This window comes from Lontra canadensis, unplaced genomic scaffold, assembly GCF_010015895.1.
Source record: "Lontra canadensis isolate GAN:19392208 unplaced genomic scaffold, GSC_riverotter_1.0 scaffold75, whole genome shotgun sequence".
Lineage (NCBI taxonomy): Eukaryota > Metazoa > Chordata > Mammalia > Carnivora > Mustelidae > Lontra > Lontra canadensis.
Window position 1 is genome coordinate 6026252 of NW_022631069.1, and position 10702 is coordinate 6036953.

A 10702-nucleotide genomic window follows, 5' to 3' on the forward strand; every position below is an offset into this window, starting at 1 on the left:
TCGCTCTCTCTCTCTGCCTCTCCCCCTCCTCCCTACCTCCCTCAAAAAGTTGACTTCTCTTCTAAACTGCAAATTCTGTAAGGGTAATTCTAATACCAGTGTAGGTATCTTTTTGGGGGTGGGTATCACCAGCATCTATCACATACGGTATGTGTCAAATGTTTGTTAGAATGAATGACTAGAAAGAGATCTTTACTTCTCCATATGTAAACATAAGGGGATCTCAGGTGTCATACTGACTGAATTAGACAAATAATCAACTGAAATAGAAATTATAGTCTCTTGCCTACAAAAGAATACCTAAACTAGTTTTCTAAGTGTAGTGATACAGAAGGAAAAAATAAGCATGAAACCCTAAGGACACTATTTGAATGAAAGTCCACCACCTCTTTCCTGTAACACTTTCCTTCATAAGGAACCAGCAAGCCAATTACCCAACTAGTATGCAAAGAGAGGGTGTGGAATAAGTGGTGCTGGCTGATGAAAGAGTAATTCTACAATTCTATGTAACTTACAGCCATATAATCAATATTTTGTAATATTTTGGTAAACTATCCTTCTAGGCAGGATATCTTTTCCTAAATTTCAATCTCTCCATTATTTGGAATGATGAATCTATAGCAATAGAACAAAAGAAAAGTACGTATTTTTTGTCTTTGGTAAAAAGGTATGATCTTGGTATGTGCACCCAACAGTTTACAAGGCCTATAAAATTTAGAATGAAGAAAGCTATACCTCAAGGAGTTTCAAGCATAAGGAAAATGTCAAATTAACAAAGTAAACATCAATATGGAACATGAATCTTGAGATGACCCAGTTTAGATCAGTCAGCAAAGGCCTAAGGAAAAGAGGACTTAAATAAGGTAACAATACTTTGGCAGATAGAAGGTAGAATAACTTCTTTCAGATTAATGAGATAACTTTTGCCAGTATGCCAGGGAATGTGGAAAAATGAAAAACTGTTTCAAGTAAGGAGATGTACTCGACTGAAGCAAAAAACACTGGCAAAAAAGTACAGGGATTCTTACAGCTAAAACGGACATGATGAGACTCTTTCCAAAACCCCCTAATTCCAAGGTGAGAAAAAGAAGACCCAAGAAAGGCAAACAAGTTTTACATAGAGCTAATGAGTTGTAATGCTGGCAAAGAATTCAGGTCTTCTGATTCTTTTCCATTAAGCACTCTGGGAAAGCACCATTCCAGGTGCCCTTAAAGAATCCAAAAGAAATATACATAAGCTTCCCTATCTTCTAGGAGTTTAGAATGTTGCTTAGGTGATGTAACACACATACACACATACACACACACACACACACACACAGAGGAAAAAGAAAGAAAGGGAAAAATATAAAAACAGGATATAAAAGGTTTTTTTACAGAGCCAAATTATGCTCTACAAAAATACATAAGTCATTTAGGGAGCTGTGAAGTTAGGAACAAAAAAGGAACCAAAAAGCAAATCACTGATTGTTGAAGTGGTACTTGAAGGAAAAATGATTTTGATGGGTTGTGTTCAGAATGGCACAATGTAAGGGAAATGTAAGGGAAGAGACTAGGGAGAAATTAATAACTGTAACCTGAAAAAAAAAGCTAAAAACATATGGATTGCTTTATGCAGTCGTGAAAATTAAAAAGGGCAGATCAGGAAGTTCATGTTTGCAAAATTACTTCAAATTACAAAAAGACCAGTTACAATATATAACTAACAACAAGTTGTGCAAGTTCCAAGTGTAAGAAGTTTACAAGGCAGGTTTGGCTCACTGATTTCTCCCAACACAACCACTGACTGAGCTGAGCTTATGAAAACAAAACCACAGAACAAAGAAATTCTATTTTCCAGAGAATTGTGAATTTTGAGATTATCTTTTTTTCTTTTAGGAGGGAGTTTTGGTTTGGTTTTAAATCTCAAGTTACCAACCAACTTACTCTACAATCCATAAAACTACAATATCCAAAAATGGCATAAACTATTTATGAGTATCACCAGAAGTCCTACTTACCAACTAGAGCCAGTATACATATTTACAAGATCTCACTCACCATTTTACTCATCAGATGCTTTACTGGCTTGGCTGCCTCCAGTTCCAACCACAAGTTACTTTACTAAAATATCCTCCCAGCAAGGAACAGTATCTTAAAGTCACAGATATACTTCCATCATACCAGTATTGTAACACAGAACTCTGGGGTAATTACATGTAAAGATCCAAAATCATAGGTAACAGGACTTGTTAGATTTTTTAAATGTTTTCAGAAAGCTTTAGACCTATATAAGTAAAAGCCTGTAGTGACTTGAAATCTCTAAACAATCTTCAAAACACACACACTACAGACCAGGAGTCAAAAATAGCTTTACACAAACAAGAGCAAAATTGTAGGTTTTGCTGAGGGCATCAGCCACTTAATTTAACCCCATTTCATAAAGAGCAGGATGCCAGGCTGCTGTTTTCATCAGTTACTAGGGAACAAATAAGATAAAGGACAGACTAGGCAGAAGAGTCTACAGTTGAAATGAATATTTTGATGCAATTTCTGAAAATTCCCCAAGTGTCACTAAGAAAAAGCACCTAGGGCTTCCTCAAAACGAGCTGAGGGAGTGCTTTACGTGCAAGAAAGACACACTGAGGCTGAGGATTGTTTTTTCCCCTTCTCGAGCCCCTCCTCCCTTCCCCCACCTAAACAGGAAAGAAAACGCGCCCAGCATAAACACAAGGCCAGTGCTCACGGTTTGTCACCACAACAAACTGGAGGTTAGACCAGCGCTCTTGGAGACCGAGCCCCAAGTCCCGGTTGCTAAACACAAAAAGGGCCTCTTTCCCACAGACCTGCGAACAGTGCGGGCCTTACCCAAGAGTTTTTGGTTGTTTCCTCACCTTTTCTCTCTCTTTTCTTTAAACGAAAGCTTTGGAAAAGTGGCGACAGACAGCAAAAGTTTCCCTCCGAGCCAGACCTCTAAATCCGCCTTGCACAGACACACATTAGGTGGGCTGGTCCCACGTAGTCTCCACCATCATTACAAATTACAAACCTAACGATTAAAGAACAGAAGCGGAGAGGATAGAAAAGCTTCCACACCCACCCCGCCACCGCCGTCCTTTCCAGACACCGCTTCCTGGTCGCAAAGAGCACAAATAACCCAAAACCATGGTGATAAGCAGAGCTGTGAAATACACACGCACAAGCCACACGATGGGAACCTGCCACGACGGCCGGGGAAAAAACCGGCCGGGTGAGGAGGCGCAAGGCGGCCCCCTGTCATCTGAGGACAACAACACGCCCCAAAGAGAAGTGGCAGGAGGCAGGGGGAGTTGCCCCGAAAACAAGCCCGGAGCCTCCTCGCTTTCCCGGGAACGCAAGCTCCTCCGCGGCCGCTAGCGGCCGGGCCGCCGGACTGGGCACCGGGTCCCGGGTGGGGGCGCGCCCAGGGAGGCGCCCCCCGCAGGCCGGGCGCCCCCGAGAGCCCGCGGCCCTCCCGGCCCCGCCTCGGGAAGCGGATGGGAGCTCGCTCCCCGCCAAGGCCCCTTCCCGCCCGGTCCGACTCACCGCCGGTGGGTCTGGTTCTCAGCCGCGAGCTGGGGCTGCCGTGAGGAGGCGGCGGAGGAGACGAGATCCGGGGCCCCGTCGCCGGGTCATCATACCCCCCGCGCGAGCCGGCCCGGGCCCCGGCCCCCGCCCCCCGGAGCCGTCCCCGCGCCCGTCTCGCGGGGGGAGCCCCCTCAGCCTCCCGCCCGCTCCGCCGCCCGGCCCCTGGCCGCCGCCGCCGCCTCAGCCCCGCGCGCTCCCGCCTCGGCCTCCCGCTGCCGTCCGGGGCCACCGCCGGGCCCCTCGTTCCGCAGCCTCCGTTGTCGCCAGACCCGACGAGCCGAGCGCCGAGCGGCCGCCCCCCATCCGGCGGCCCCGCCCCGCGGGAACCATTCACAGTCCAGCGCCATGACACCTACTGAGGCGGAAGTGTCGAGGAGCGGGCGGATTAGGAGGACCGCATAGTACAGATGCGAGTGGGAGTGGGGGGGCCTCCGTGGGGAGCCAGCGTGGATCGAGTGCGGGGGCCGGATTCCCCGCCCCCTCCGCGCGACAGACTCCGCGGTGATTTAAAGGTGCTTGGTGGCGGTGGTGGGGTCCAGCTGTGAAATGTCATCCCAGCCAGTGTGACATCACCACAGTCTAGTGTGACACCCCCAGAGATTGGGCAGCGCGCGGTGAAGCAGTGCCTACCTGGGAAGCCCCCCTGCTGGTGAGGAATTCACCTCAGTTTAGGCTTAAACGTTTCGTTGCCATCTAGAGTCGTTCTGGCAGAGTGGCATCCGTGCACGGGATCTGGAAGCCTCCTCGTACATCAGGAGCCGCTTAGGAGACGACCGCTGCCCGCCATAGGAAAACTGTGTGCATTGCGAGGTGAGAAGGAGCAGCTGTGCTCTGGACCCAGCCCTTCAAAACGTGCAGTGGGCAAATGCTACCATATCGTTCTTGCCTCGAGCAGAAGATAGTAAGACTGGGTATTCAGGAACGGGAGTGCATTGGACACACAGCATTCAGAAAAAAATGGACACTGTAAAAACTAGGTTATTCTAAAAGAAAGACTGTTGCCATCTCCCAGAGTCAAGAGATTCTCTCCGTAGGACTTCAGAAGCACCTCCCGCTGTGTAAAATGTTCTTGTTCCTAAAGTGGGGACCATTTTTAGAGACAGTAGTGTAACCTGTTTATTTTTTCTATCCTGCAAAGTGCTGGAGGCAGCAATGATCTGAGCCCTACAAAGTGACCGTCCAGCATCATGGTTGTTTGCATATACTCTTTGAGGAGGGGGACAGAAGTGGCTAAGTCAAGATTCTGCTGTTACACTGTATTTCTCAGATCTCACTTGTATACATTCTTGACCTATTTGGATCCCTATCTCCTCACAAAAAGAAAAAAAAAGTGAAGATGTGCTAATACTCTTGTGAAGAAGTGGTAATACTGTGTTTGTTTGTTCGTTAAGGTTTCTTTTCTGGCTTAACAGCACTGGGAGCAGTTCTGTTTTATTGGGAAAAGGGAAGTTTATTTCCCTAGAGGACCAAGGTTAGCAAGTGTTCAATCCCACTGGGCAGTTTTGTTTGCTTATCTTCACAGGAACTGAGAACATAAAGTCCTACATTGGGCTGACCTGGGAAACATCAAAATACAGAGAGTGGGTGAGCATGCCCACTTGGGGAGGAGCCAGGAAAAAGGCAGAACTTGAGCTGGGGAGTAGAATAGATCCTGCTCTACAAGCAGGCTTCAAACACACTAATTACTTACCATGACTTGGCTCAACCAAACTCAGTGACATGCTTCTAGGCTCCTACTATCTCAAGTTATGTCCCTTTCCTCTTTTCAGACACATCTCAAAGTCCAACTTGAGGGAACCTTTTCTGATTGACTCCCATTTTATTCTAATTATTTAATTCGACATCATCATCTGTGTATTTACTTCCCTGTACCTTATTTGTACTTGCTGATCTAGGTTCATGGTTCTTAGGTCATTCCTTCAGTCGGCCTCACTACATGGAGACCTTCTCAAAATCTACTATTTCCCCCTCTCTAATATACATTTATCCATCCAACAAACTGTATGCCTCCTCTACTCCAGGCATTCTCCTAGATACTGGGTCATATGCAAAATGAATAAGACATTCCCTTTGCTCACAGTCAACAAGGAAAAAAAAAAAATGCATGGTGACATATATAAGACTTGAATGACAGAGCTAAAGACTCCAGAAAAGGAGATATTTAAACAGGGCATGGTCATAGAAGTTTCAAGTTTAATGTAGCTGGGTTCATTTGTCCCTTCAGCAAATGTCTATTGAGTATCTTTGTGTGCCAGGCACTATATTGGAAATTAAAGATACGAAAAAGAAAATGCATGGTCCATGGTCTGAAAGAGCCGACCCTTCAGCAGAGAAGGCAAGATACGGAATTAGTAAATTAGGTTGAGTCAGATTTTAAAGGCCATGAAGAACTCTTAGAGGTTTAGCCAAACAGGTAATATGAAGGAATCTGTGCTTTAAGGAGAGAGGCAGTGGCAGTGAGAAGGATGGCTGACTGGGACATGTAAAGACTAGAGAAACAGAGACTAATTAGAAGGTTATGATGAAGGTTTGGTCAAGCAGAGACCCTGGAGAGAAGGGGTCAGAGAGGAGAACTCTTTCTTCCTAGACAAAATGAGTGCCACTAGAGAGGGAGCTGTTGCCGGTTGGAAGCATTGAATCTCACCTAGGGTATGATATTTCTCTGTAACCTAGAGCCTAGATTCAGTGTTGCAGACAGGAAGTACTCGCTCAGGAGCTGCATTACTTAAGACCAAGTAGGAGAAGCTGACCCAAAGGCTGAGTCACAGGAGAAGTTGAATCAAAAAACTTGTCCAACTATCCGAACAAATAGTGAATCCAAGGGTCCAGGAAAAAAAATAGAGAGAGAATTCAAATAGACGCTGACAGTTGTAAAACTGGGAGAAACCAGGTGAGACAAAAGGTCTGAAGGAAAAGATAAGAGGCAGAACATGGAAAAAGCCTTTGAAACAAGAGGGCATCCTCAGTGGTTTTTTAAAATCTAGGTCCCAGAAAACTTCTTACTTGGAAATAATTCCAAACACACAGAGAAGTTGATAATAAAAAGAGCACCCATAAATCCTTTACTTGGATTTGTTGATTAATTTGGATTTGTTGATTGCCCCTTTTGCTCTAACACTTGCAGTCAGTCTCAAATAGATAGCACACATACACACCCATTTTTTTCTGACCATTTGAAAGTAAAATGGCATCTACCATGCCCCTTTATCCCTTAATGCTTCAATGTCCTAAGAATATGTACATTCTTTTACATACACAACATGTACCGTTATCAATTCCAGGAGACTTAACATTGATACCATACTTCAATCTACATCCATATTCCAAATTTCATCAATAATCCAATAATGTCATTCTTACCCATTTTCCCCTTCGAGTAAGAGGATCCATATATTGCATGTCTCTTTAGTCTCCTTTAATCTGTTTCAGTTCCTTAGCTTTTCTTTGTCTTTGATATTTTGGAAGGGTACAGCCCGCCCCCTTTGTTTGGACAAGAGAATGTTCCTCATTTCCAATTTGTTGTTTATGTTTGTCTCACCTTTATTCATTATTAGACCCCAGTTATCCATTCCTGGCCAGAATACTATTGTGATATTGTGATATTGTGTCCTCCTCAGGATATCAAACCCAAGGTCAGATGATGACTCTCTCCCTCATTGGGTGATGATAATTTTGGTCACCTTGTTGAGGTGTCTGATTCCTCCACAGTATATTTACTATTTTTTTCCCTGTAATAAGCAATCCATGGGGAGACATCTTAGACTCTGCAAATATCCTGCTCCTCATCAAATGTGTTCCCATAGATTTAGCATCTATTGATGGTTCTTACTTGTACCAATCCTCCCTTATCTCTTATTAATTAATTAGTTATCTATTAATGATATAGACTCATGGATTACTGTGTTTTTCAATGGTTTATTCCTTACAGTCCTTAATTATTTGCATGCTAAAATTTTCCAGATTTAGTCAATGAGGGCCTTTTCAAGCTCCTTTGTCTTTCTTTTTTTTTTTTTTTTAAGATTTTATTTATTTTTTTGACAGAGAGAGACACAACAATAGAGGAAACAGAAGCAAGGGGGAATGGCAGTGGGAGAAGCAGGCTTCCCACTGAGCAGGGAGCCTAATGCGGGGCTGGATCCCAGGACCCTGGGATTGTGACCTGAGCCAAAGGCAGATGCCCAACGACTGAGCCACCCAGGCACCCCGCTCCTGTGTCTTTTTTAGCATGCCCAATTTCCACATGTTCCAGATTCATCTTGATTCTTGCAGGTTCACCATTCCTTGGAGCATTGGATTTCTCTACTGAAGGCTTTGTATCTGGCCAGAAAAAAACAAAGGGAAGAGAACATATGGATTATTTGTGTGGGAAGTTTTTTTTTAAGATTTTTATTTATTTACTTGGGAGGAAGAGAGAGCATAGAGAGAGAGGGAGAAGTCGACTCCCTGCTGGGCAGAGAGTCCAATGCGGGGCTTAATCCCAGGACCCTGAGATCATAACCTGAGCCAAAGGCAGCTGCTTAACCAACTGAGCCATCCCATGTGGGAAGTTTTTATAGGCCAGGCCTGCAGGTAGCAAACACATAGATTTACTTCGTACACATCACACTGGTGGTAACTCAGGAACATGGATACTGCTGCAATGATTAGGAGATGACACAATCTATCTGTGTGCCCAAGAGACTTGACATAGTAAAAATTAGGCCAGTCTCCACCATGCTTGTCCAAAAGCTATTTTCTATGTTACTTCGTCCATATTGGTAGGATCCCCGTTTTGTTCAGACAGAAGGAAGATCCTTTGATTTCAAAGAAGATAAATTCCTCTCACCAAATCAGGAAATGAATTACAGTGGTCCAAACCAATCCTGGTAATTCCAGTTCTTGTCACCAGTGACTAGTCTAAAAGTGCATATAGACTCAGTTCTGAAATAGGAAAGGAAGTCTAATGGGAGGCTCATAGGAAAATTTTTCTTTTTGTATAAAAAAGACAGGACCTTCACATAAGAAATTCTTTGTCCCTGCCTCTCTTTTTGCTGAGTGAAAACACCAGGCGTGGAGCTGTCATACCCATCTTGTGACCATAAATGTGACAGCAAACAAAGATGAAGACAGTCAGGATGTTGAGGACAGCAAAGGAGACAGAAAGGAGTCTTTGACGACAGAAGTAAGCTTCTGAATGAACCTGGGACTGCCCACTGCTTCTGGACTTTTTAAGTAAACAAACATTCGTATGTTTCAAGAACACTGCTAGAAGAGTTTTCTGTTCTTTGCTGCCAAAAATCATTCTTAAGTGACACGGGAGAGAAGTAGAAGAGCTTTTCTGGGAAAAGGAGCTAATTGGTGGTATCTGAATGTTCTGAGAAGTAAAGGAGAATAAGGATGGAAGAGTGGCCAGTGGATTTGCAATGAGATGGTCCCTATGGATCTTAGTAAGATCAAGTGGCATGGTGGGGAGGAAGAAGCAATGTGATTCCTACAAAGGATTTTTCCTGGTATGAGTGGTGACTGACAAACTGGGAAGGATGGTTTGAACCAAATGGGTGACAGAATCTACTCTGGTCAATTCCCATATTCAGTTCCTAATATCCAAGGAAGCTGTTTGGGTTCCTGCTGTCTGCTTCAGCTACACCTGGGAAATCATGAACTGAATCACTTTGCTCTCTTGAGCACTTCTCACAGCAATAAGCCAGGAAAAGTTGTTCTGGCCCCTGAACTGGTTTCATGGAGGGCAAATCCAGCATGTATGATGGGGACTAAATAGAACCTTTTTAAAAACATTTTCTTCCAGGATTTATTGACTATATAATAAGTACCAGGCATTCAGTTAGACAGAGTAAAGAAATGAATAAAGCATATTCTGTGTCCTCTGGGACTTCACAATCTAATTTAGGAAATAAATTAGGAACAATTATAACAAATCTGAGATTGGTCCTCAAAGTGGCATTACTAGTGGTCAGGAATATAGCAGTTACTGTCTGGAGATCACTGCAGATGCATCTAGAAGTATCACTATTGACCGAACAGGGACTTAAAGAAGACAGCACTGTTTCAGCCAGGCCATCAGTGAGATGTTATTTGGTTTTAGTAACTATCTTTTAAGTACCTTTTCCATGCAAAATGTGAACAGACTAAAAACACCATTACATTATCACATGCAATGGACACGAGCTCTTCAGTATGACAAGTACTCCTCGGGAAGGAGTTATTTGGTCTGCGCTAGGCCACCAGGGAGCCACGGGGTTAGAAATTAAAACCAGGCAGAGATGAGTGTGGTATACAGAGCAGTGAAGTGACGTTCCCACCCGTGTTACAATAACAGGTGAGTGAGTCCCTCCTCTGTATGGTAAAAAGGCTTGGTCCCCTCTTGGCTCCCACACTTCTCATGTTCCCTACATCTCCTCACTGAAGCTGGGTGGTTGCTGGGCTGAAGAGTGGGATTGCAAGAAGGAACTGGCTTCCCTGCTCTCAGGTGTATGTCTTGCTGGTCTTGTTCTCTTTTTGTATCAAAATAAGACATTTGGGGGACTGGGTCCTAGCAGAAATGACTCTGGGTGGAAGGGGAGTTTGGAAAGAGGCCACGGCCGTGGGATTAAAGAGAAAGAGTCAAATACAACTAGTTAACATTATGAATGCATGAAATGCCACTGAATTATACACTTTAAAATGGTTAATTGTAGGGCACTTGGGTGGCTCAGTCATTTAATATCTGCCTTCGGCTCAGCTCATGATCCCCAGGGTCCTGGAACTGAGTTCCACATCCAGCTCCCTGTTCCTTGAGAAGCCTCCTTCTCCCACTCCCACTCCCCCTGCTTGTGTTCCCTCCCTCTCTGTCAAATTAATAAATAAAATCTTTAAAAAATGGTTAATTGTGTGTCATGTGAATTTCACTTCAAAAAAAGGGGAGGGGAGAGAGGTTTGCAGGATTTAGACATAATGGGCAAGAGACCTGACTCCTAATTTTCAAGAGTCAATCCAGAGCCTTTTGGGAGAAGAACAACGCCTTAAATACCCCTACAACCATATTTATTCCTCCTCAGACCCTCCTTCCCCCTAATCATTTCTGTTTCCTCCCTTATCTACACATCACCACCTTACTCTCTCACTTTCTCCATATACCAAC

At 44.2% G+C, this 10702-nt stretch overlaps 1 protein-coding gene across 1 annotated transcript in view; it reads right to left on the reverse strand.

Moving 5' to 3' along the window:
* Nucleotides 1-4091, reverse strand: part of HIPK1 (homeodomain interacting protein kinase 1) — a 47320-nt gene extending 43229 nt beyond the window's left edge. The window contains exon 1 of the mRNA XM_032881391.1: nucleotides 3942-4091. The gene's annotated coding sequence lies outside the window, so the exon portion shown is untranslated. The remainder of the gene's footprint in view (nucleotides 1-3941) is intronic.
* Between the last annotated feature and the right edge of the window lie 6611 nt (nucleotides 4092-10702).